General features: G+C 33.1%; 1 protein-coding gene and 1 pseudogene across 1 annotated transcript in view; one reads left to right on the forward strand and one right to left on the reverse strand.

Moving 5' to 3' along the window:
* ADD3 (adducin 3) overlaps positions 1-26,340 on the forward strand; it is a 177,287-nt gene that overhangs the window by 62,178 nt on the left and 88,769 nt on the right. The window contains exon 2 of the mRNA XM_044665565.1: positions 7,754-7,827. The gene's annotated coding sequence lies outside the window, so the exon portion shown is untranslated. The remainder of the gene's footprint in view (positions 1-7,753; positions 7,828-26,340) is intronic.
* Positions 1-26,340, reverse strand: part of LOC123234253 — a 71,616-nt pseudogene that overhangs the window by 7,085 nt on the left and 38,191 nt on the right.

Genomic DNA, 26,340 nt, shown 5'->3' on the forward strand with positions numbered 1-26,340 from the left:
ACAAAATCAAGAATAATGGATGATGGATAGAAACTATATCTGAGGCAGTTTTAGGTTTGATATAAAGAAATACACTTCCTAATCATTATAATTGTCCAAAAATGGAATGAGCTGCCTTTGGAGGTGGTGGGTTCTCCCTTACATAGAGATCCATTAAGTGAAGTCTGGATGGATTACTTGTTCAGGATGTTGTAGAGGGGGGACTTGGTCAAGTAAAAATTGACCAGACTTGACTTGGTCCAGTATTAGATGACCTCTGAGTTTTCCTGCAGTAATGCAGTCTTAATGATCTCCTTGGTTCTAGTTTCCTTTTTCCAAATTATCCTTCACCCAGCTGCCAAATTGATATTTCTAAAGATATATCTAACCATGGCACTGTTGTGCTCAAGAGACTTTAATGACCTCCCATTATTTCTAGGACAAACTACAAATTCTCCTCTCTGGTATTTAAATTTCTTCACAATCTGGCCCTAATCTCCTTTTCTATACTAATTCACATATCTTCTCCTTGTGTGTCCTCTTTCTGCCCAAATTGGTTCATTGCTCCCTCTACATACATTTCATCTCCCATCTTTATGTCTAGAATGCACTTTTTCCTTACCTCTTCTATTGGATTCCCTGACTCCTTTCAGGAAATCAGCACAAGTGCAAATGAGGCCTTTCCTGATGTCTTTTTTTAGTGCTATTTGCCTATCCTACTTTGAAATTACTTTATATTTTATATTGACTTATTTGTGTACATACCATTTCCCAATTTACATATATGAGAATTATTTGTATTTCTTTGGCATTGGAAAGAGTATAGTAAATTGTAGATGTTTAATAAGTGCTTTTTGTATTTAATTGAATTCTTAATTCTGTAAACTAAGACCTAACTAAGCAAATTGATTTTCCCAACATTGCAAAGCTCATCATGAGTGGCAAATACTTGGATTGGTGTTCTCTTTCTAAGTGCAGTGTTCTTCAGGAAATGATATAACAGGTTTGCCCAAGATATTTATTTGTAATTACTAATTTGCAATTTATAATTATTAAATATTGTTTTAGCATGCTGATGAAATGAAAAAAACTTTCATATCAACCCTGAAATAGTCCTGGTTATTCACTGTTTGTCATCTGTGCAACTAAGTATAAAATTTTTTTTAGTCTTTGTTAAATTTAAAATTACAAGGTGGTTACTTTAATAAAGATGCATTCCAAATAGTGTATTAGTGGAATTTTTTAGTCTAATCTGCTTTGAGTGTATTAAGGAAAGAATTGGTTTGAGACAGTAGCATAAATTCCAGGCCTCTAAGAAAAGCCCAATGAAGAGTGCAACTATAACATACCCAAGACCCTTGCCAGTCCCCTCACTCTCCCTGCCAGTCTTCTTTTCATAGATTCCCAAGCACCACAGGGAATGTTTGGATGGTAGCTACAACCATGGAGAGGATGGAATTTTAATTAAGTTATTGTTGGTTCTTTCCAGACCTGTATCTTTGTTGGAAAGTTGTTTGCATTCCTGTGGTCCAAAGTGTAAGGAAATGATCCATATTAACAATTGCCAATTATTTCCTCAAGGGTTCCTTTATTGGCAAACTTCTTTAATGTCTTTGTTCATAAGAGGAATCTCTGTGGACCCATCTGATTTATTTTCTTCAAGTTTTTTTTTATTCAGTTCTAACACAAGATGATGTGCTATGTTCCATGATAGCTGTATCCTTTCTCATTACTCTTTCAACAATAATTTCAACAGAACTGGTCCTTTCTTAGAGTATTTCTCAGGTGTTCTCTTATCCCATTCAGAATACAGGGACTAGACAGGATTTTAATTAGTTTAGTATTTTTAGTTGTCTCATAATTCTTTCTCTTCCATGACATGTAGAAGAAGTCACTTTAAATCTTTAAAGTAATGCTATGTAAAATGGGTTAGTTTGAGTTGAGAGATATAATAACCATTACACGAAGAACAATGTTTAGTTAGCAAGAAATGAATGATGAATGATTCCTGTAAGATTTCCGTTTCTGGTGGCCAGTGATTCAAATATTAAATATTAAAACATTATCTATATTCCACTGAGTGATAAAAGAGAGAGGAAAAAACAACCTTTTGCATCCTTAAAGGATTCCCTTTGGACAAAGGATGGTGGGAGAAATTGTTATAAGGAATTTTAAGAACACAAATATAGGAAATAGTAGCTCTCAACTGTATCTTCTGAGATTACCTTTTATCTGGGAACAGCTAGAAGAGATCTTCAGTTTTATGAATCAAATTTTTGTTGTTAATGAGACTGCATAGAGTGTTTTTCATGAAAGACAATATGCTACCCTGTTTTGATTTTACAAGTTGATGACTTAATTGCTTCATAAATAAACACTTCTCTGAACATATGGAGTTTTAAGTATTTTTCTTGTTATGTTTGTTTCATTGGTAGTTTTGCAATTTAAAAAAACTGCACTATTCCTAACACCTTTTGGTTCACATCATTAAAGTCTTTTATATATTTCATTTTGTATCATATTCATTTCTGAATATCTCTCTCCTATTTTTCCTACCAACAAGTAGATATAAAAGATTAAAAATGGAAAAGGTAAGAATAAAATTTTAAAAAGCTAACTAATAAATTAGTGGAGTCTAATCATATATGTAATGCTTTGTGCAGTCTCCTGATTGTCCTAAAGGAAAAGAGGTATCTTTCCTTTAAAAAATTAATTTTCATTAATAAGCATTTATTTTCATTTTTCCTTCCTGCCTCCTTCACTGAAGAAAACTAAAATTAAACTATTTACTGTACAGTCAAACAAAAGAAATTTTACCTGGGCACCAAGCCTGTAAATGTATGTCTCATTCCATATTTTGAACTAACACCTTTTTTTGTCAGGAAGTAGATAGCAGCATGCTTCATTACTCGTCTTCAAGAAATTGGTTGTTGTATTAGTCAGAGTTCTTAAGTCTTTCAAAGTTGTTCTTTTCAGTGTTCTTACTGCATAAAATACCCTCTTAGTTTTTCTCACTACAGTCTATACCAGATTATGCAAGAATTCCTACAGTTATCCCTTTTGTCATACCTTATGCAGTAATAGTATTCCAACATATTTGTATATTTTAATTTGTTTAGCTATTAATTTAATTTCCCTAATTTCTAGTCATTTGCTACTAAAAAAGAGCTGCTATAAATATCTTCATACATTTAGGTTTTTTCTGTCTTCTTAGATTTCTTTGGGACTGTAGTTCTAGTAATGGTATTGTTAGATCAAAAGATATATACTCCCAGGGCTCACCAAGTAATAATATAGCAGATTCAGCCTTCCCTAGCAGAATTTACTTCTCTACCACCCGCCCCCCATACTCAACTAATATCAACATTCTTAACTATAGTAATATTCACTTGGTTTGTTATTTTTTCTAATGATTTTTGGCACATCTTTCCATGAAGAAACATGATATTTTTATTTTTTGAGTGATTAGTAACCTTTTCAGGAATGTCCTAAGTAATAACTGGATACCAAGGTAGTTTTGTGTCATGGTTTACAAATGTAAAACACTTAAAAAATTAAAAAAACAGAATCCATATATAATAATGATTTTCATAATATGAAAACAGGTCTTTCTCCTTTAGGTTTTTTAGGATGTTTCCTAAACCTATATACATAGTCTTCCCTTTTCCCTACCTGAATTCCAGCCTGTGTCACTTGGAATCTTTTCTTTTTTAAGTTCATTTAATTAACTAATTATTTTTGAACATTTTCCCATAGTTACATGAATCATGTTCTTTCCCTCCCTTCCTCCCACCCCACTCCTGTAGCCAATGAGCATTTCCATTGGGTTTTACATGTGTCATTGATCAAGACCTATTTCCATATTATTAATATTTGCATGAGGATGATCATTTAGAGTCTACATCCCCAATCATATCCCCATCAAACCATGTAATCAAGCAGTTGTTTTTCTTCTGCACCTCTACTTCCACAGTTCTTTCTCTGGATGTGAATAGTGTTCTTATAAGTCCCTCAGAATTGTCCTGGATCATTGCATTACTGCTAGTAGAGAAGTCCATTACATTCAATTGTACCACAGTGTATCCATCTCTGTTTACAATGTTCCCCTGGTTTTGTTCCTTTCACTCTGCATCATTTCCTGGAGTTCATTCTAGTTCATATGGAATTGTTCCAGTTCATTATTTCTTTTAGCACAATAGTATTCCATCACCAACAAATGCCATAATTTGTTCAGCCATTCCACAATTGAAGGGCATCCCCTCATTTTCCAATTTTTTGCTACCGCAAAGAGCGCAGCTATAAATATTTTTGTACAAGTCTTTTTCCTTATGTTCTCTTTGGGGTACAAATGCAGCAGTGGTTTGGCTGGATCAAAGGGCAGACAGTATTTTAATGTCATTTGGGCATAGTTCCAAATTGCCTTCCAGAATGGTTGGATCAATTCACAGCTCCACCAGAAAAGCATTAATGTCCCAATTTTGCCACATCCCCTCCAACATTCATTAATTTCCCCTTCTTTCATTTTAGCCAGTCTGCTAGGTCTGAGGAGGTATCTCAGAGTTGTTTTGATTTGCATTTCTCTAATTATAAGAGATTTAGAATACTTTTTCATGTGCTTATTGATAGTTTTGATTTCTTTATCTGAAAATTGCCTATTCATGTTCCTTGCCCATCTATCAGTTGGGGATTGGCTTGATTTCTTTATACAATTGATTTAGCTCCTTATAAATTTGAGTAATTAGACCTCTGTCAGAGGTTTTTGTTATGAAGATTTTTTCCCAATTTGTTGCTTCCCTTCTAATTTTGGTTGTATTAGTTTTGTTTGTACAGAAACTTTTTAATTTAATGTAATCAAAATTATTTATTTTACATTTTGTAATATTCCCTGTCTCTTGACTGGTCTTAAAATCTTTCCTTTCCTATAGACCTGACAGGTAAACTATTCTACGTTCACCTAATTTTACTTATAATTTCCTTCTTCATATTTAAGTCATTCATCTATTCTGAATTTATCTTAGTATATGATGTGAGATGTTGATCTAAACCTAATCTCTCCCATACTGTTTTCCAGTTTTCCCAGTAGTTTTTGTCAAATAATGAGTTCTTGTCACAAGATCTGGGATTTTTGGGTTTATCGTACACTTATCTTGCTAAGGTCACTTACCCCAAGTCTATTCCACTGATCCTCCCTTCTGTCTCTTAGCCAGTGCCATGTTGTTTTGATGACCATTGCTTTATAGTACAATTTGAGATCTGGTACTGCAACCTCCCCTCCCCCTTCACATTTTTTTTTCATTATTTCCCTTGATATTCTTGACCTTTTGTTCTTCCAAATGAACTTCGTTATGATTTTTCTAATTCCATAAAGAAGTTTCTTGGTAGTGTGATAGGTATGGCACTAAATAAGTAAATTAATTTGGGTAGGATTGTCATTTTTATTATGTTAGCTTGTCCCACCCATAAGCAATTAATGTTTTTCCAATTGTTTAGATCTAATTTTAATTGTGTGGAAAGTGTTTTGTAGTTGTGTTCATATAATTCCTGTGTTTGTCTTGGCAAATAGATTCCTAAATATTTCATATTATCTAGAGTGCTTTTAAATGGAATTTCTCTTTTCTAACTCTTGCTGCTGATATGTGTTAGAAATATATAGAAATGCTGATGATTTATGTGGGTTTATTTTGTATCCTGCAACTTTGCTAAAGTTGTTGATTATTTCCACTAGCTTTATTTTTACTGGAATTCTTTAAGTAGACCATCATATCATCTGCAGAGTGTTTAGTCTTCTCATTGCCTATTTTAATACCTTCAATTTCTTTTTCATCTCTGATTGCTACTACTAGTGTTTCTAGTACAGTGTTAAATAATAGAGGTGATAATGGGCATCCTTGTTTCTCTCCTGAACTTATTGGGAAGACTTCTAATTTATACCCATTTCAAATGATGCTTGCTGATGGTTTTAAATATATACTGTCTATTATTTTTAGGAAAGGTCCTTCTATTCCTGTATTTTCTAGTGTTTTCAGTAGGAATGAGTGTTGTATTTTTGTCAAATACTTTTTCTGTCTATTGAAATAACCATGTGATTTCTATTGCTTTGGTTATTGATATGGTCAATTACGTGGGCGGTTTTCCTAATATTAATTCATCCTTGCATTCCTGGTATAAATCCCACCTAATCATAGTGAATAATCCTCATGATAACTTGCTGGAGTCTTTTTGCTAGTATTCTCTTTAAGATTTTTGCATCTTTGTTCATTAAGGAGATTGGTCTGTAGTTTTCTTTCTCTGTTTTGGATCTGCCTGGCTTGGGAATCAGTACCATATTTGTTTCATATAAGGAATTTGGTAGAACTCCTTCTTTGCTTATTTTGTCAAATAGTTTGTATGGTATTGGGGTTGTTTGTTCTTTAAATGTTTGATATAATTCATTTGTGAATCTATCTGGCCCTGGGATTTTTTCTTAGGGAGTTCTTTGATGGCTTGTTCAATTTCTTTTTCTGATATAGGATTATTTAAGTATTCTATTTCTTCTGTTAATCTAAACAATTTATATTTTTGTAAATAATCATCCATAGCATTTAGATTAACACTTGGAATCTTGAGATCTGGAAAATTTCAGCTGGCTTATCCTCTGGATGACCTTACTATTAGGAGAAAAATCTATTGGGGAAAGAGGCTGATCTTGACCCTAACTTTTTGGTTTTCCCCTTATCCACTGAAAATTTCTTTGCATTTCCTTTGGGGCCTACTTTTCTTTTTAAAAATGTTTCATATGCTTTATAATTGAATGTCTCTCTTTTTCATTCATAGTTAAGCTTGTATTTGCAGAGAAGGTCAATCCGGACTGCATCCTAAACTGCATTGCTCTCTAGATGATATTATTCTATTACCTTCTCTGTTTTCTAATGGGTACAGAATGTTGTGTTATTTGAGTTTCCTTTATTTTTTAATATGTTTCTTTTGATCACTTGCAGAACATGTTTCTGAATTGAATTGTTAAACTTAACCTCTTCATATCTTGTAGTTTAAAGCCTTAGGTTTTTTCTGGAAGCATTCTATAATATTTCATTTTCTATGTTCATAAACTCTGGGTAGTTCTCTTTTATTATTTCCAATATGATAAGATATTGTGTTCTGTTTTATTCTTTTGGGAGACCTGTGATCCCTAGATTGTCTCTATGTACTCTGTCTTCAAGATCTGCATGTTTTACTTGTATAGTAAGCTTATTTTCTCTTAATGGTTATTGTTCTTTGATTCAGTTTTTCTATATCCTTCAGTTTGTATACTTGAACTTCTGATCTGTTGTTCTCTCTTTTTTTTTCTTTTGTAAGGCTTACTACCACAGGTTTTAATTTTTCTATTCTACACACTGTTTTTGTTGATCAGGACATAAATTCTGCTCTCATAATTCTCCACTTCCCTGGAAAGAGGAAAAAGAGACTGGGATTAGGAATTTGTTGCAAATCATTGTAGGTCAACTAGTGCAGCCTTGCTACTGATAGCTTAGATGAGGGTAAGTATACTAAGTGAGCTTAGTGTAGATGTCAGTTCATGGGTTTTGTTTTTAACTCATTTCAGATTCCAGATATAATCATCGAGACAGCTTTTTTGTCTTTACATATAATTTCTGTTTCGGAGAGAAGGAGGGAATTAGAGAAAAGATCTGATCTTCAATCTTGTCTATCACATGACTTAAAAGTTCCATCTCTTTTTAGGTAGGTGATTGGAGACTGCATTTTTATTGAGGTCTTTTTTTTTTTCTTTCTTTAGGCTTTCAGTAACCCAAAGTTGAGTTCCTGAGTAAAACTGAGAATTCATGTCCTGTGTGGAAAAACAAGAGCCAGGTAAAAATATAAACAGACAGTATATACCTCTGAAAGATCTATGTCATGACAAAGTTGTTTGAAACTCGGCATAAGGATAAATTATCTCATAATTGGGGAAAATGTTAACAATAAATGAAGGAAAATATTAGCTCAATTTAAAATCTGAATGTATTAAACAACCCAATAAAATTTAAGAGAATGACAGTTTGAATAAAAAAAATAAGACCCCACAACCTGTTGCATCAAGAAACATGTTTAAAAAAATAAAAGAGGACATCAAGTAAATACAGAAAAGCAGGAGTTGTAATCATGCTTTAAGACAAATCAAAAACAAAACAAAAAAAGGATAAGCAAAGTAATTGTGTTACTCTGAACCATTGACAACAAACCAATATTGATACTAAATTTACTTACTCCAAATGACTAGGCCAGTGGTTCCCAAACTTTTTTGGCCTACTGCCCCCTTTCCAGAAAAAATATTACTTAGGCCCCTGGAAGTTAATTTTTTTTTAATTTTAATAGCAATTATTAGGAAAGATGAATGCACCTATGGCCATCACCGCCTACCTGGATCACTGCAGCATCCACTAGGGGGTGGTGGCGTCCACTTTAGGAATCACTAGACTAGACATCAAAGCTCATAAACCACATTAACCAAACAACAAAAATATGTAGACAATAACCCAATGGTAACGGATTTTTTCAGTGTCTTACCTCTTAGTTTTGGAAAAATCTAACTGAATGATAAAAGGAAAAATATAGAATTGAACAAATTGCTGGGGAAACTAGAATTAAGAAGCATGATGTTGGGGGCAGCTGGGTAGCTCAGTGGATTGAGAACCAGGTCTAGAGACAGGAGGTCCTAGGTTCAAATCTGACCTCAGAACACTTCCCAGCTGTGTGACCCTGGGCAAGTCACTTGACCTCCATTGCCTACCCTTACCACTCTTCTGTCTTGNTGAATGATAAAAGGAAAAATATAGAATTGAACAAATTGCTGGGGAAACTAGAATTAAGAAGCATGATGTTGGGGGCAGCTGGGTAGCTCAGTGGATTGAGAACCAGGTCTAGAGACAGGAGGTCCTAGGTTCAAATCTGACCTCAGAACACTTCCCAGCTGTGTGACCCTGGGCAAGTCACTTGACCTCCATTGCCTACCCTTACCACTCTTCTGTGTTGGAGCCAATACACAGAATTGACTCCAAGATGGAAGGTAAGGGTTTAAAAAAAAAAAAAAAAAGAAGCATGATGTCTCTAACATGGACAACTGGGGCCAGTTAGGTGGCTCAGTGGTTTGAGAACCAGGTCTAGATACAGAAGGTCATGGGTTAAAATTTGGCCTCAAACACCTTGTAGCTGGGTGATTCTGGACAAATCATTTAATCCCCATTGCCTAGCCCTTGCCACTTTTCTGCTTTGAAACCAGTTCTAAGGTAGAAAATACAGGGTGTTGGTTTTCTTAAGGGACTTCTAAAGAATATACCTATTTTTCATTACACATAGAACTTTAAAAATATGTCCGTGTCTTAGGGCACAGAGATATTTGCAAATAAAGGAAATAGTAGAAACTAGAAATAGAAAAGTACATATTTTATAGATCATAATACAATAAAAATATTAACTCAGGGATCCCAAACAAATGAGACAGAGAGAAATGGAGATTTAAAAATGAAATTCTAAATAATGAATGGGTCAAAGAACAAATCATTAAAAGAAGAAACTACCAAAATTTCTTAGAATTTCTTAAAGGGAGGTTAGAAATTACATCCTTACAAATATACATTAAGAAAATAGAAAAAAGAGGAAATTAATGAACTAACACTTTCAGACCTCAAACTATTTTACAAAAAAATCATCTAGTAATGGTTAAGAAACAGAGAAGAGATCAGTGCTATAGGCTGGGCAAGGGAGAATCAGAAACAATGAAACTCAATAATCCAGTTTTTGATGAACTAGAAAACACAGATAAGTTAAGAAAGAACTCCCTCTTTGATTTTAAAAAATGCTTGGAAAACTGGAAAATAGTCTGGCAGAAATTAGGCTTAAATTAATTTCCTATACTATAGTTTATAATATGTTCTAAATCCAAATTAAATTTAATATTAAAGATTTTGCTATTTTAAAAATAAGTAGATTATACATCTCATAACTATGGATATGAATAGCCATAGAGGTGATTACAAAAGAATAGTGGCAATTACAATAGATAAAATACATAACTTTAATAACTAGTAACTGAAAAGCTTTTGAATATACAAAATTAATGTACCTAGATTGAGAAAGTAGTCAAATGAAAAAAATAAATTGTATCAAATTTCTCTGATAAAAGTTTTTTATTCAAGATATTTAAATAGTTAACACATATATGTGTATTAACTGACCACACCTCGGGAAATTATTTCACATTCTTCAATATGTTTTCAAAGTGAGAACAAATCATTCTTAAAAGATTTGTGATGAATTAGCAACATGAGAGAGTGCTCTAAATTATTCTAAATTATTTCTAATAAGAGAAATTCAAAGCAAAGAATCCTGAAGTTTAACCTCATAAAAATTAGCAAAAATGATAAAGCATTGGAATAGTCAAATATTAGGAGGAGAGATGGATAGGCGTTTGGGTGCATTATTTGTGAAACTATGAAACTCATCAGCCATTTTGGAAAACAGTTTAGAATTATATGCAAATGAAATTGCCAAAATATCCATAACCTTTGGCCCAGAGATTACTAGGTATACTCCAAGGAAGGTATACACTAAAATATTTACAACAGAACTTTTTGGAATAGCAGAAAATTGGAATCAAAGTTGATGCTCATTCACTGAATTTTGGCTAAATAAATTATGGTACATTAATGTAATTAGAATATTCTGGCATAAGAAATGATGAATATGACTAATATGGAAAAACATGGAAAGATTTATATAAATTTATGGAGTGAAGTAATAAGCAAATTCAAGAAAGAATATACACTGTAATTACAATAACATAAACACAATTAACATCCACACCCCCACAAAAAAGCAAAAGTGAGTCTTGCAAAATTATAAAGAATAATCATTGTTGAGATCAGCTAGATAGCTCAGTAGATTGAGAACCAGGCCCAGAGACAGGAGGTCCTGTGTTCAAATTTGGCCTCAGACACTTCCTTGCTTTGTGTGACTCTAAGCAATTCTTTTAACCCCCATTGCCTAGCCCTTAACACTTTTCTGCCTTGGAACTAATATACAATATTAATTCTAAGATGTAAGGTAAGGGTTTTTTAAGCTAAAAAAATTTTTTTTAAAGAAATAACTACAACTCAAAAGAAAAGATATAAAATGACTCTCCCACCCCACCTTGCAGAAATAAAAGATCTATAAGTGTTGCACATTCCACAAATTTTCAGACTTGTTTGGTAATTCTCTGGGAGAGAAAGGACTAATACTGGGGATGTAAAAAAAATCAATTAAAAACTATTTAAAAAGTAAATTATTAGAGTGTCAGTTATTGAAACACTGAGTTGTGTTTTTCTTTTTTAAGAACAAACAAGTTTCATACCAATGTTATGATCCTTATTCCATTTGGAAAATGCCAACTTAAAAAATATATTTATAAAATTTCAAGATTGAAATCTCACAGAATTCTTAAATGGAAATGTACATTCTTGCTGCTTCCTTGATATATACTGTGGAATATAGTCGTCTTGTACTATATATATGGCATAATCTATCTTAGTGAAGCCTATTTTTGCCTTGAAAACTTTCCTTAGTCTTGATATTCTCTTTTTTGTTTCCTCCAAGAGGATTATTTTCCCCCCTTCAAACAATGCATTGTCTCCTTGCTTCAGGAAACACCTTTTTCTGGATGATGCATTTAGTTGTTGTCATTTCCACTTCAGTGTGAACTATGAAGTCATCCTTTTCCTGTGAAAAGGAAATTTCCCAGCTGTTCATAAAATGTGGAAGCTTCTGAGAGAGAGGGCAAAAGCTCAGAAAGATATATTGCTTCTTCTCTCCTCTCTGTTATCAAATTGTTTTTTCCGTAGAGCTTTTTTTTTTTTTTTTCTGTTCAGATTTGTACTATCCAACAGTCAAGATAACAGTTTCTTGTGTGTTAGGTTTTCTTTACATGTACCTGAGACAGAATGCTTTGATATCTGAACTATTAGCATAAGGTTCTTACTTTTCCTAAATTTTGATTAAAAAGGAAAGATGAAAAATTTCCTATTACTTTACCTTTTGAAGGCTTAGCTGGTGTCTTCTTAGTTAAAAATACCACTTCCTCTCCCCCTCTTGACACACCCATTTAAACTTACCAACCATCATTTCCTTTTTTTTAAAACCTATCTTGTTTATGTAGTGGGTAAGTAGAGCTATTGTTTAGGCTATGTCTGGTTTATCTGAGTTATATTGGAAATTTTTGTTCTTATTTTGAGAAAGATAACAAATAGTTCCATAGTGTCTACAAAGTTATATTTTCATTTACTAATTTGAACTAGGGTTTATTTTATTGCCATTAAATTATAGTGAATGAAAAAATGTCAGTTTCTACTTTTACTTGGCAAAATGGGAGAAGTTGTTCAAATTAGTGAGATGTCAAATATGCATCTAGTATGGGCAAGTGACTATTTTGTGTCCTTCATTTAATATTAAACAAAATTTTGAGTTCCTTGTGGGTCAGAATACCATAATCTGCTCAGAGTGGGAGAGATTCAAAGGTTTGCAAAAAGCATCCTCCCAGTTACCTACATTCTCAAATTCAATTTCATCTTCAACTTCTGACTCTCATCTCACATAACCAGTTAATTACCAAATATTGGCATTTCTATCTCCATGGTAACTCTTAAATAAGTTCCCTCCTCTCTGGTCACGCAGAATTACCACCCTATTTCATTCCCTCATCAGCTTTCATTTAGACTATTTTCAGAGCATATTTGTTCTCCCTCTCTCAAGCCTCTTCCCTTTCTGTTCTCCATACACCCACTAAAGTAATTTTATTAAAGTGAAGGTCTTATAATGTCATGCTCTACTCAATCTACTCTATCAGTAGCTCCATCTTACCCCAGGATCAAATATAAATTCCTCTATTTGGCATTCAAAGCCTTTCTGACCCCTTCCTATATTTCCAGTCTTCTCACACATTGTTGTTCTTTGGGTCCAGCCACATTACTCTACTTACTCACTAGTTCGTACTCATTTAAATCCATCTCCCATCTCTATGCCTTTACACTTCCACATGCCTGAGCACACTCTGTTCACCTCTGCCTCTTAGAGGTATGAAGGCTGAATGGGAAGGTTCTTACAACTATGTAATCAGGGAAAAGTTCCTAGAGGAGGTAGCCCTTGAGTTGGACTTAAGAGGAGAGGATAGGTATTTAGTAAGCAAAGACAGGGCAGAAAGAATTTCAAACCATAACAACCTGAACAAAAGTGTGAAGTCAGGAAAGCTCAGTGCATGATAAGAGAAAGAGTCTGATTGGGAACATAGTATATAGAAACAAACATTATAAAATGAACTGAAGAGAATAGAATAGTGCCCAAATTTTAGGCTTTGAGAGACAAAGGAATTTGAATTTTACTTAAGGGAGATAGATATATTTTTAAAATTAAATTTAATTTTTAAAAATATTTTCCCATGGTTACATGATTCATATTCTTTCTCTCCCCTTTTCCCTCCATATCCCAAAACTGACTGGAGAGATTTTTATCAGAAAACTAATTGGACCATATACATAAAGAATATTAGACTACCAGCAATATGAATAAGGAGGGGAGAAAGCAAAGTAATTCAGACTTAGTAGTAGAACCTTTTAATAGGATGGGGGCAGTAGAAGAATGTAACATATATGGGGATAGAATTCACAGAACCTAGTAATGAGTTGGATAGGAGAAGTAATGGGAAAGAAGGCATCAGAAATAACATCAAATCTTCATAGCAAAATCAGAAGTCAAATCTGTTACTGACTGGTTTGAGATACTTTTTGAATTGGTTACAAAATGGTGAAGAAATTTGTTGCTAGGATGTGAAGACTTAAAGATGTCTTTTAAAAAACAGTTCTACTTCGGTAATATTTTGATGCTATGGAAACAAACTAAGCTTTGAATTTTAAGGATCATTTATACTATGTGTCAAAACTGGTTTTGTCACTGTTGCTACAACCTGCTCTTCTAGAGGAATATAATAATGCATCATTTGTACCTTATTGTTTCTTTTTAGGCAAAAGTTTAATCAATAATTACTGGCAAAATTCTTCCTATTATACTAATATTTTTATTAATATGAATTTTTGTATTATAAAAACTATAGAAAATAGCTGTGTATGTGTTAGAGTGGAATGGGAGTTGATGGGAGAGAAAGAAGTATGGTTTGGAAATCACTTAATTAGATTACTACTTCCTGTTCAGCTAAGAGGATGACTCTGTAACTTTGTCTAAATCAGCTTGACTGGTCCCAGCTGTATCCTGTGTTGTGCATGGTAATGATTTACTTTCCCACACATCCATCTGACTTTCTTTCTACTTTCCAGATACATTGAACACTACTACAGTATTTAGTAAAGCAGTCTGTGGCAAAAGACTGGATGTTTTCCCAGATATTAATGTGAACAGTAGTTAAATGTAGGGTTGTAGACAGAAAATTATATAGAATATACATTTTTCAAAAACTGAATGGCTCAATGAGCCTAATTTCTTTAAAAAGAGAGGGGACTGGAAAAACCTTTAGACATTTTACTTAGCATTATGCTATAATTAATGACTTCAAGTGATGAGAGGCACTATGGTATAGCAAAAAGAATACTGGACTTTGAGTCAGAAAAGCCTCCATTCATATCCCACCTGACATCATTGGTGTGACAATGGACAAGCCATTTAATGTCTCTGAGCCCCAGTTTTCTGGCTAGAATCAAACGAGACGATGCCTGCTTTTGCTCCTATACAAATGCAAGCTACAGAATCAAATATTAGACATGTAAAACTTAAAGTGATATATAAACTAAGCTGAGGTTTGGAGATAGCTGCCTTTGTTACTGGCAAATATGGTTCAAACTATAGTTATATAGTTAACAATTTTTTCCAATTAAAATCCCTTTAATTTGAGCTCAGTTTCATTCCCCTTCTTCTACTTTTGACTCCCTCATATTCATCCATGTCAACTCTACTTCTGACATTTCCTTATCTTACTCTACCCTCTCTTTATATTGTGCCCTATTAAATCACATTTCGTTGTTAAATTCTTCCAATCAATGGACCTTCCCTTGGAACAAAGATGAACAGTTATGCAGGAATATCAGATATAGTGACCTTGATGACAATATATACAGCAATCTGACCTCATAGATTCTCACCTTTCTAACAAGAGAAGGAAGATAGGTTTCATTATCTTTTTTTCCCTGAACCAAGATTACTCAATTTCATTTTAATTTTTTTTCCTTTACACTGTAAATGTTGCTTCTGCTTACTCTATTCTACACTAATTCATACAAATCTTTCAATGTGCATATATTTGGGGGGAGGGAATAACCCATTGGCTGAGGCTGGATTTGAACTTAAGTCTTTCTGACCCCAGGTCTGACACTCTGTCTACTGAGTCACCTAGCAGCCTTTGTCTAGAACACTGAGATGGTAAGTGATTTGCCAAAGGTCACATATCTAGTATTTGTCAAAAGAAAGACATGAACAACTTAGGACTTCTTGGTTCTGAGACCAGCTCTCTATCCACTGCAGAAAAGTGGTTTTCTGATTCTAAAGTGTTAAAACATAGTGTGTCTTAAGGTAATGGATTCTTTCCTTGGACTATCATCATCATCATCATCATCATCATCATGACATTTATCTGCCCAGCACATGCCTTAAAAAGAGTGCAAGGGTAAATTTTAATCCAGCCTTGCATGTATACTTACATACATACATTACATATAAATTATATAGGTATAGGTATAGCTATATAATATATATATACATACATATATATGCATGTGTTTGTTTTACTGAAGATAACTTTGTTAGTTTATATATCATTTACATTTATTTATCTGTGTCCAAGTTGTGTATGTACATAAACAGTTCTTACTTTATTGTACACCCTATAGACCTCTACCAAAAGCAGTTTTTATATAAATGCAAAAATTAAGTTTAAAAAGTATGTTTTGATCTACATTCAGAATTTATCAGTTCTCTCTCAGAAGGTGGATTGCATTTTTCAGCATGAGTCATTTGGAAATATTTTGGATTATCTTAAGTATTTTCCAGTTGACCATTATTATAATATTTGTTCTTGCTGTGTACAATGTTCTCCTGGTTCTGATCACTTCTCCTTGTGTCAATTCATATGTCTTCCCAGGTTTTTCTGAAATCATCCTGCATATCATTTCTTACAGCACAGTAATATTCCATCACGATCATCTACCACAATCTGTTCAGCCATTCCCTAATTGATACTACAAAAACAGCTGCTATAAATATTTTTGTAAAAATAAGTCCTTTTCCCTTTTCTTTGATGTCTTTGAGAATACAGACCTAGTAGTAACATTGCTTAGCCAAAGGGTACATACAGTTTTATAACCCTTTGGTTTATTTCCAAATTGTTCTCCAGAATTATTAGATTAGTTCACAACTCCAGCAGTAGTGCATTAGTGTCCCAATTTTTCCACGTCCTCTTTAACATTTTTCATTTTTCTTTTCTGTCCTAAGAGCCAATCTGATAGTTTCCATTTCTCTACTCAGTAGTGATTTAGAGCATTTTTATGTGATTATTGATAGCTTTGACTTCTTCTGAAAACTGCCTGTTAAATATTCTTTGACCATTTATCAACTGAGGAATGACTCATATTTTTATAAATTTGACTCTGTTCCCTATGTATTTGAGACATGAAGTTTTTATCAGAGAAACTTGCTATAAAAATGTCCCCCTATTAGCAACATTAATTTTGCTTATGCAAAACCTTTTTAATTTCATGTAATTAAAAATGTCTATTTGACTTCCCATGAATCTCTTCATCTCTTGCTTGCTCATCCATAGATATGACAGATTTTCCCTAATTTGTTTATGGTGCTTATGCTATTACCCTTTATGTCTAAATCATTTATCCATTTTGACCTTATCTTGGTATTTGATGTGAGAGATGGGTCTTTGCCTAATTTCTGCTATACTCCTTTCCAATTTTACTAACATTTCTTGTCAAATGGTGAGTTCCTTGGCCCCCTCCCCATCTTTTGTATCTTTGAGTTAATCATACACTAGAAAACTATAGTCATTTACTACTGTGTACCTAATCTATTCCATACTATTCTATTTCTTAGTCAATACCAGATTGTTTTAATGATTACCACTTTGTAATATAGTTTGAAATCTAGTGTTCATAGGTTGCTTGATATTTTTGACCTTTTGTTCTTCCAGATGAATTTTGTTATTATTTTTTCTAGCTCTTTAAAATAATTATGATAGTTTGATTGGTATGCCACTGAAAAAATAAATTAACTTGGCTGTAGAATTATCATTTTTATTATATTGGCTCAAACTGAAACAATAGTACTTTCACATAGAGTATTTTATTTGATCCTTCCAACTAGAGTGAGTTGAGCAGAATAATAGGTAGTAGATATCAGTCTCATTTTCCAGATCAAGAAATTAAGGTTCAGTAGGTGAACTTAACTTGGCCAAAATAAAATGTCAAGGAGATGGAAGATCAAACAAGAAATCAAAATTTTCTGATCCTGTTTTGAGAGGCAATGTGGTAAAATGGTAAGAGTGTTGGACTTGGAGTCAGAAGACACTTGACAGGTGGTTTAAATCCTTTCTTTAAATGTGTATTAGCTAGGTTTGAAAACAAACCAGTTGACCTCAATTTTTTCATTTGTAAAATGGGGATAATAGTACATATGCTCCTACTTTAGAATCATCATAAAGCTCTAATAAATATACAAAATAATTTTTTAAACTTTAAAAGAACCATAGACATGTTAGTTATTAAGAATGCAAGTATGTACTTTACAATATTTTATTTAGAATATGAAACTGAAATAGAAATTATCATTTACTAATATTATTGCACTGAGAGCAAGACCATCTATGAATGTCTTTTATTTTTAAACTTATGTGTAAAACCACTTTTATTAGTAAAAAAACATGTAAAAAGGAAATTTCTGCTCCCACTGCTTGGGGAGTGGTGATGAATGAAATTCTTTCCTTCCCCTTTGCCTTTTCTCTCCCCTCATCCCCTTTGCTCATCAGTGACATATCATGAAAACAGCTTTCTGCCAGCAGATAAGTTTCCATGTCACGCTGTCTGTCAGATTCCTGGGCTATGAGATAAAACAATAGTGGGCAAAAGGAGGATACCTTTAATGTAAAGTCTAACAGTAAGAAGCAGGATGACTTTTCATAAATTATGTCAAGTTTTTCAAGACTGAGATGTGTTAGCTGGAATAGGAAATTTGGAAATCTTAACCCAATGGACAGAGATGACTGAATTTACAAATAACAAAGACAAATCTTGGCCGTTTGTTTTCAGGTTAGTGATTACATGTTGCTTGCTTTTTTGCTTTACTTTTAGAAAATGTTTTTAAAAATCTGAATAAAACAGAATTTTATTTTGTAAACATATTTAAGTTGTTTTTTATGCTAGGCAGATTTTTACACTTCATTTATAGAAAAGGAGGATCTTAGAGGAGTGAAACAGTTGAATATTAATTCTTTGACACTGCTGATACAACTCGAAGCTAGTTGGAAAATAGAGTTGAGAAAATAGAGAACATGTGCGTAATATTATGTAGATATAAGCATGTATGGCATAGAGTAAGAGGTTTGTGTTAACATACTGATTTGAAAATTATTTAACTGTTAATAATATTGCATCAAGTATACTTTTAAGTATTGGGATTTGTTTTGGCTTTTTTTGGGAACAGTTTAGCATGTAACATTTGAATATTATAATGTGCTTTTCTTTCAATAGGTCCCATTATGTAACTTGCTTGATTTTATAAGAAATGTTAGCCATTTAGTTTAGGTGTTAATGTCTTCATAAAGTCAAAATCAGACCATAGAATAAGATGATATTTATATGAATGAATACTTAATACAGAAGGATTGGGGGTTGGTCCCCCAAGGCCATCTTCAAGTCACCTGCCTTCAATTTTCTTGAATATTATTATAAAGTCTAATTATTGTTATCCATGTTTTAGAGGATGACAGTCAAATTTTTTGACCTCAAAAGAGGTCAAATTTTCTTAAGTATTGGGGTCTTTATATTTATTTGTGATTTTGCATGAATGTTTTTTAGAAACAGTTATTTGAGTATCTGAGAAGTGACTTAACCTTAATGATAAAGGGTCTTGTTGTATATTTGTATGTTGACTGTAGGAGAATCCCAGTACAGTGTACTATAGTTAGTAGGTACTTAAATGTTTGTTTGAATTGAATTGGTATGTATTTATATCTTATATGTATCTATTGAGTTGCAGCAACAAAACAGCACTAAGTTAAAGATTTGGGCTATTAAAATAAGAGCTGATTATTTTTTTATTTTTCTCTTGTTTAATGTGATATAAGCTTCCAAATTACTATTAATAAGCTAACTATTCTTAGCTTAAATACTATTAAGCTCTGTATTTTTCTAAATACATCTTTACTTTGTGTAGTAGCAAAAGTGAACATTTCTTAAAGGCATATATCATTCATCCCAAAGGGCCATTCCCTGAAGGCCTGTTATGAATTCATTCTTAGGAGAAGGAGCTGGCTCTTACTAGGTTGACTTATGAAAAAAATGGATTGTATTGCATTTGAAAGGGGGAAATGATGAGTAGGAAAGGAGAGGCTGGGGTACAGTAGAGAAATTAACTATACTGTACTATGCTAGGCAACAAGAATACTAGACAAAATAAAATTTTTAAATCCCCTGAATTCAAAGTATTTACATTTATCAGAAGGATGCAATTATGACACCAAAAAGATTGTGTAACATAATTTGGGAACTGGCAGGCAGGAGAGAGAAAGAGGGAGAACTAAAGAGGGGGGGGGGAATCAGAACAGATTTCATGCAAGAGGTAGCATTTGAGTTGAATCTAGAAGGAAATTGGGGTTTTGAAAGGCAGAGGGGCATTCCAGGCACAAGAAGACAAAGAGTGCAGCCTGTATAAAGGTACAGAGGCCACGAATGGAATAATGTGTAAGGGAAACAACCAGGGAATTACAGTTTGGCTGAACCATAGAATATTTGAAAGGGGGTCTCATATGCAATAAATCTAAAGATAAACATAAATACAAAACACTTTTTAAAAAAAAAAGAAAGTAAGAATGTCTCTTTTAGAAAATGAAATCCATGTAAAATCCTGATTATCAAAATGTGGAAACATTGTTTCCCCTTCAGGATTGTAGGATGCTTCCCACACCTTTTTTCTTCCTATTCCGAGCTCCTCCCTGAGCCTTAGTTGGAATCTAGAACCTTACTGTGGAGAGTTTTAAATGTCAAGCTGAGGAGTTTTGTGTTTCGTATTAGATATAAGAGACAGCCATTGGAAATTCTTGAGCAGAACAACATGGTCAGATTTGAATTTAGGAAATTTAAGAACAATACTTCTCTTTGCCACCTTTCTTTTGTGACTGTGATCTTATGAATTTGATTTTTTTTAAAACCATTACTCCATTTTCACTATATTAAATTGGTTCTAAATTTGCAAAAATTGTAAAAATATTTAAAAAAATGTTTTTCTTTCCTCACATAAAGGAGTGTAAGACTTTGAAGTTAAACTTAACTAAAGTTGCTCACTCATTATCTTCCTATGGGTGTGCTTCTCTTATTGCCACCTTGGTTACTTGGTCTTTCTTATATCTGATCACTTCTAGTTTCTCTTGTTGTCCTCTGTTTTCTTTACTCCTCCTCTCCTCCACCCCAGGGTAATACTGTGGATGAAGGTTGTGGATGTGTGTATTTTAATCACCTCCCTCTTCTATGACTTGGAAGCATTTCTTAAGTAGCTCATATTTTTGATGGACCTCACTGAGATTTATATAATCTCTGAAGAAAAAAATTTCATTGAGGAAGTTAACTATCAAAAGTTCAAAACTCCTTTTAAAAGTAAGACATGTTTTTCAGACCAAAGTTAAGGTGTTAAATATGCATACGAAGAAAGCACAAGTGGGCCTTACCTGATATAATAAACATGTCTTTTTATTTTTTATTTTATTTTTTTATTTTTTAAACCCTAATATCTTTTATATATATATCCTTCTATATTAATTTTTTTTTATTTGTTATAGGGCTAGGCCATGGGGGTTAAGTGACTTGCCCAGGGTCACACAGCTAGGAAGTGTCTGAGGCCAGATTTGAACCCAGGACCTCCTGTCTCTAGGCCTGGCTCTCAATCCACTGAGCCATCCAGCTGAAACATGTCTTTTTAAATATACCAGGGCAACTTGTTTTTTGTTTTTAAAGTTTAATCGATGTTTAACGCCATACAAATTTCCTTACATACCTTTATCCCCACCATTTGAATCTCCCTTTTAATAAAGAAAAACACTTAAGCAAAACTGATGATGCACTTAACATTCCATGCCAGTAATCAGCCACTTTCCTACAGAGATAAGGGAGATGATATGTCATTGTTTGTTTTCTTGGACTAGGATTGGTCCTTACAATTATTATTGTTGTTGTTATCATCATTGTGATTATTGTCATTATATGCTTATATATATTATTACTATATAATATGTAGCATTATCATGATAGGTGGTGAGGATAATAATAAATAGCATTTACATAGTGATTTAAGGTTTATAAAGTATTTTACACATATTACCTCATTTGAGTTCAGGTACCTTTTAGTGAGTACTTTAGCAAATTCAGATATTTGTTGCAGGTATCTGGTTTTCTCAAAGCAGGTGAGAGAGAGAGAACATGTTCTTTATAACAGAAGAATGAATAATAGTTTATATTTTATCTGCACATACTTAAATTTTTGGAAATCAGTAAAATCTTCAGTTTTTATAACTTTTATAGAAGCTGTTATAGAAAGTATAACTGACCTGTTTTTCAGACATTTGACTTGCTAGCCTTTATATATGTGTGAACATAATATATATGTATAGTGTGTACATATATGCATTTTTTTAAACCCTTAATTTCGGTGTATTGTCTCATAGGTGGAAGAGTGGTAAGGGTGGGCAATGGGGGTCAAATGACTTGCCCAGGGTCACACAGCTGGGAAGTGGCTGAGGCCAGGTTTGAACCTAGGACCTCCTGTCTCTAGGCCTGACTCTCACTCCACTGAGCTACCCAGCTGCCCCCATATATGCATTTTTGTATACTTCTATGTGTACAAAATTTTTCAAAACCTAAAAATATCCTGGCCTTTCCCACAAATATTAGTATCATTCTTGAGCCATGAGAATTGGCATTACCAGAATAAAGTGCTGTTGGTTTTGATTGCATTTTTTTTACTTTTGCTGAAATTCATATGTGCCCCACTTGTATATTGTTGATGGAACTATTAATCAGTGTAAAATGGAAAGTAATTTGGAATGATGAGAGTAAAGTAACTGAAGCATCCATATACTTTGATACAGAGAATCTACTAATAGACATATGCCCCAAGGAGGCCATTGACAATTAAAAGCAGCTCATTTTATTAGAGCAAAGAATTTGAAACAAAGAAGATGTATATCAGTTGGAGAATGGGTAAACAAATTGCAAATATAATGAATACAGAGAATCGTGGAAAGATTTATACTGCAAAATGAAACAAGAATAGCCAAGAAAATAATACACACAAGGACTGTAACCATGTAAATGGAAAGAATAGACATAAAAAAATCAAAATCCAGTATTGCAAAATTATAAAGAACAAGCATCACTAAAAAGAAGAGATATGAGAAGACATTTCCACCCCACCCCTTTGCAGAGGTGAGAGATCCACAAGTGTTGAACATTCCACATATGGCAGAGTGACAATTATTGGGCCACTTGCCAAATATTAACCCCTGCATGAGTGGTTGTAGAGCTAGGATATGAAGGATCATGCACCTGAGAGCAGATATACAATTTATATTATATTTTAAGTTTGTCTCTTTCATCACTTAAAATAACGTTTGAAGATAACTACAGGCATACTCCCTAAACAACTTGCTATTCATTCGTTCCATAAAAACATATTGGGTAAATGATATATTAAAAGAGTAGTTAGTTAGAAAAGAAAAACAATTATGAATGTCTGGGCAGAATTATGGTGGAATTTATTTTGTAACTTTCAGTTATAACAAAAAGGTCATCTAAATGACCTTATCCCTTCCAATTTAAGATCCTGTGATCCTCTTCACAATTTTTTTAAGAAATGATATTCATTTGGGCAATATTATGCAGAATAAACCTGTATTTAAATTTTTTTATTTAAGTTCCTATAGGAATACTACTTATGCCTAATCTAAGTATTTTCCAAGAGTGATTTTTTTTCCATCAAGCATTTTCTTGGACAAGTATTTTTAAATGAAAAGCATATATTTTTCTACATTGAATAGACAAAAATATTTCATTTTTATATAGTTATTATAAATGGTTAATATTTATATAACACTTTTAGGTTTTCAGATTGCTTTACAAATATCACATTTTTATCCTCACAACAACCTTGGAAGGTTAGGTGCTATTATTATCATCCATATTTTATAGATAAGGAAACTGAGGCAGACAAAATTTAAGAGACTAGCCTAGGGTCACAGAATTGGTGTCTGAGGCTAGATTTGTATTCTTATTTTTCCAAATGTAGGTCCAATTCTCCATCTCCATTCAACTAACCCAGCTTTTCAGATGAAACTGATCAATACAAAAAGTAATATTTTTAACAATAAATTGCTCTTTGAAAAAACAATGATTCACTTTTACCTTCTCTCCAAAGTATTACTGCCACTATTGGAAACCTGTTTGTTTTTTAAATCCTTGGTTTCTCTGGCTTTGTTTTTCCTCAAGTAATAGGAATCTTGAAAAATGTTGTAAGTAATACTGTCTTACACATTTCTTTTCTTGAAGATCTCTGATGCTGCTTTCTTTAAATTTAAGAAGCATTTTACTGTTGTTTCACCTCCAGGCTGTAAATTTTAAAAAATGCAGATCATGCCCCTAATCAGAAATTAACTCATGGGGGTGAGTTTGAATACTATGATACTTATGTTGCTTGTTACCCCACACACACACACACCTTGAAAGGTTTTATTTCATGTTGGCTCTTCACCTAAAATACTGTTAATAAACTTATTGTTTTCAAATACATTTTGCCAAAGTTTAATCAAAGCTGCTTTTTCTTTCAAATTATTCTTTGCAAGTTGACTAGATGTAATGAGCCATTGATTCCTATCATACAATTCTGTCAGGCTTAATTTTCCTATTATTGTGAAGGATATATGCATATTGGCTTTTTTTTAAGATCATACAAGAATGATTCTAAGCAAAAGGCTAAAAACCAATTTAGCCATTAAATATATTTTACTGATTCATGCTGTTTCCTGCAAGTACTTCCTTCCTAAATTCCAGATCATTTCTTTTACCACATGACCATCAGACAATATAATCTTTGATCAGATATTAATGAGACAAGAGACCTTTGGCCAGAATGCCCATAAAACAAAAGTTTTGGCATCATTTCCTTCAGAATACCAAACTTCCCACAACAACAACAAAAAAAAATGTAGCATGCCTCAAACTTAAGCTGATTATTTCAGATCGTAATCCCTAACAGGCAGAGCTGTATGTCATCAAATTTGAGAACTCCTTTACATCTCCTAAAGCAGTGATTCTTAACATTATTTTTGTATCTATACGGACCTCTTTAGCAATAGTCAAAACCTATTGACTCCTCCTCAGAATGTTTTTAAATCCATAAAATAAGTAAAACTGCAAAGGAAATAAATCTTTGAAATACAGTTAGTAAAAATATTTTAAAAAACAAATTCATGGACCCCACCCAGGTTAGGAACCCATGCTCTAAAGTATCTGTTTATAAATCTGGTAATTGGCATTTGTATCAATGTGTTATCACTTGTGCATCACTTAAGAGTACAAGAATCATATGCAGGATGTGGTTAACTTAATGATCACAAAATATTTATGTAGAGCCCATGTGCAACTTCTGAGGAAGGCAATGATGATAGTGAAAACTAAAAAAAAAATGTACTGTGCCCTTAACAAGCTTACATTCCTTTATGTTCTACACTTTGTTTAGCCACAACTCAATCATTGGACTTTTGTTTTCTTTCCAGTTCTTTGCTCCCACAAAAAATGCTACTATTAATATTTTGGTGTATATAGAGGTCCCCCCTTTTTTTTGTTCAATGATCTCCTTAGGCTATATGCCTAGTAGTGGTCTCTAAATAAAGTGACATTTTATACACCTTCTTTATAATATCAGATTGCTTGGAACATTCCTCAACTCCACTATTTGTGTTGATGCTCTTCTCTCTTTACAACCTCCCAAAATGAATGATTCACATCATTTGTTATCATTGCTACTTTATTGGATGTAAGGTGAATCAATTTCTGATGCACTCTTCTTATTAGTGATTTGGAACATTATTTCATTTGGTTGATAATAGTTTCCAAATCTTTTGAGAGTCATTTATTCATATCCTTTTCCTCCTAGCTTTCTAAGGGATTTTCTAGCCCTGGATGTCCTTCTGCTTCCTAGCCCTAGAATGACCATAAGCACTTATCAGTGATTTGTGATGTAGGCTTCCAGATACCCTTATTTCCTCTGTTCTGGTTTGCTTTTTGCTAGTCCTCAAACTTTTTTTTCTTCCTGATATATTCTTCTGATGATTCCTGCCCCCCCCCTTTGTCTCTTGACTCTTTCAGTCACCTCCATCAGTTATCTAGGTTATCTCTAATCCAGAGCTTCTTCTTTATGATTGGCATTATCTTGGGGCTGTTTTAAAGCCACCTCTCTACTTTCTGACTTTTCACTCACAAATTTAATTTTAGAATTTTTTTAAATTTTATATAAACCATTCAGTTCAGCTCTCAAATTTCTTTACAAATCAGTTGGAACTACCTATTAATACAAGTAATACAATAGGAATATAATATATTTGTATTTTATAGTTGCCTAAGCACTTTTACATCTGTCTCCTTTGATTTTATCAGCCCTGTGAACAAAAGAAGGGGATGATGTTCTTTTTTATATAAAAATAAGGGAGTTAAAGTATAAAGAGGAATCAGTGACCTGCCTAAAGCTATACTCAACCACTAAAATGATCTGGCTACTAACCCAGTATCCTTCCTGGTATGCTACACTTCACTATACCTGCCAAAGGAAATGTATGGGAATTAGACATCAATCTAACAGAAGAATTATTCTGTTTAATTAGGGGAGCTTGAATCTCAGTGGTATCTTTCAGGATTAGTTCAGTACTTATACATGGTAGACTCACAATAAATATTTGTTTGTTTATTATAGTCAGAGACCCTCCCTTTACTCTCCACTTTTTTTTCCTGGTACTCCCATGCACTTCCTCAGAATTTTGTATCTCAGTATTTTTAGTTCTTGAATCCTTTGGGTCTACCTAAACAGCCA

The sequence above is a fragment of the Gracilinanus agilis genome, chromosome 2 (assembly GCF_016433145.1).
Source record: "Gracilinanus agilis isolate LMUSP501 chromosome 2, AgileGrace, whole genome shotgun sequence".
NCBI classification, from domain to species: Eukaryota; Metazoa; Chordata; class Mammalia; order Didelphimorphia; family Didelphidae; genus Gracilinanus; species Gracilinanus agilis.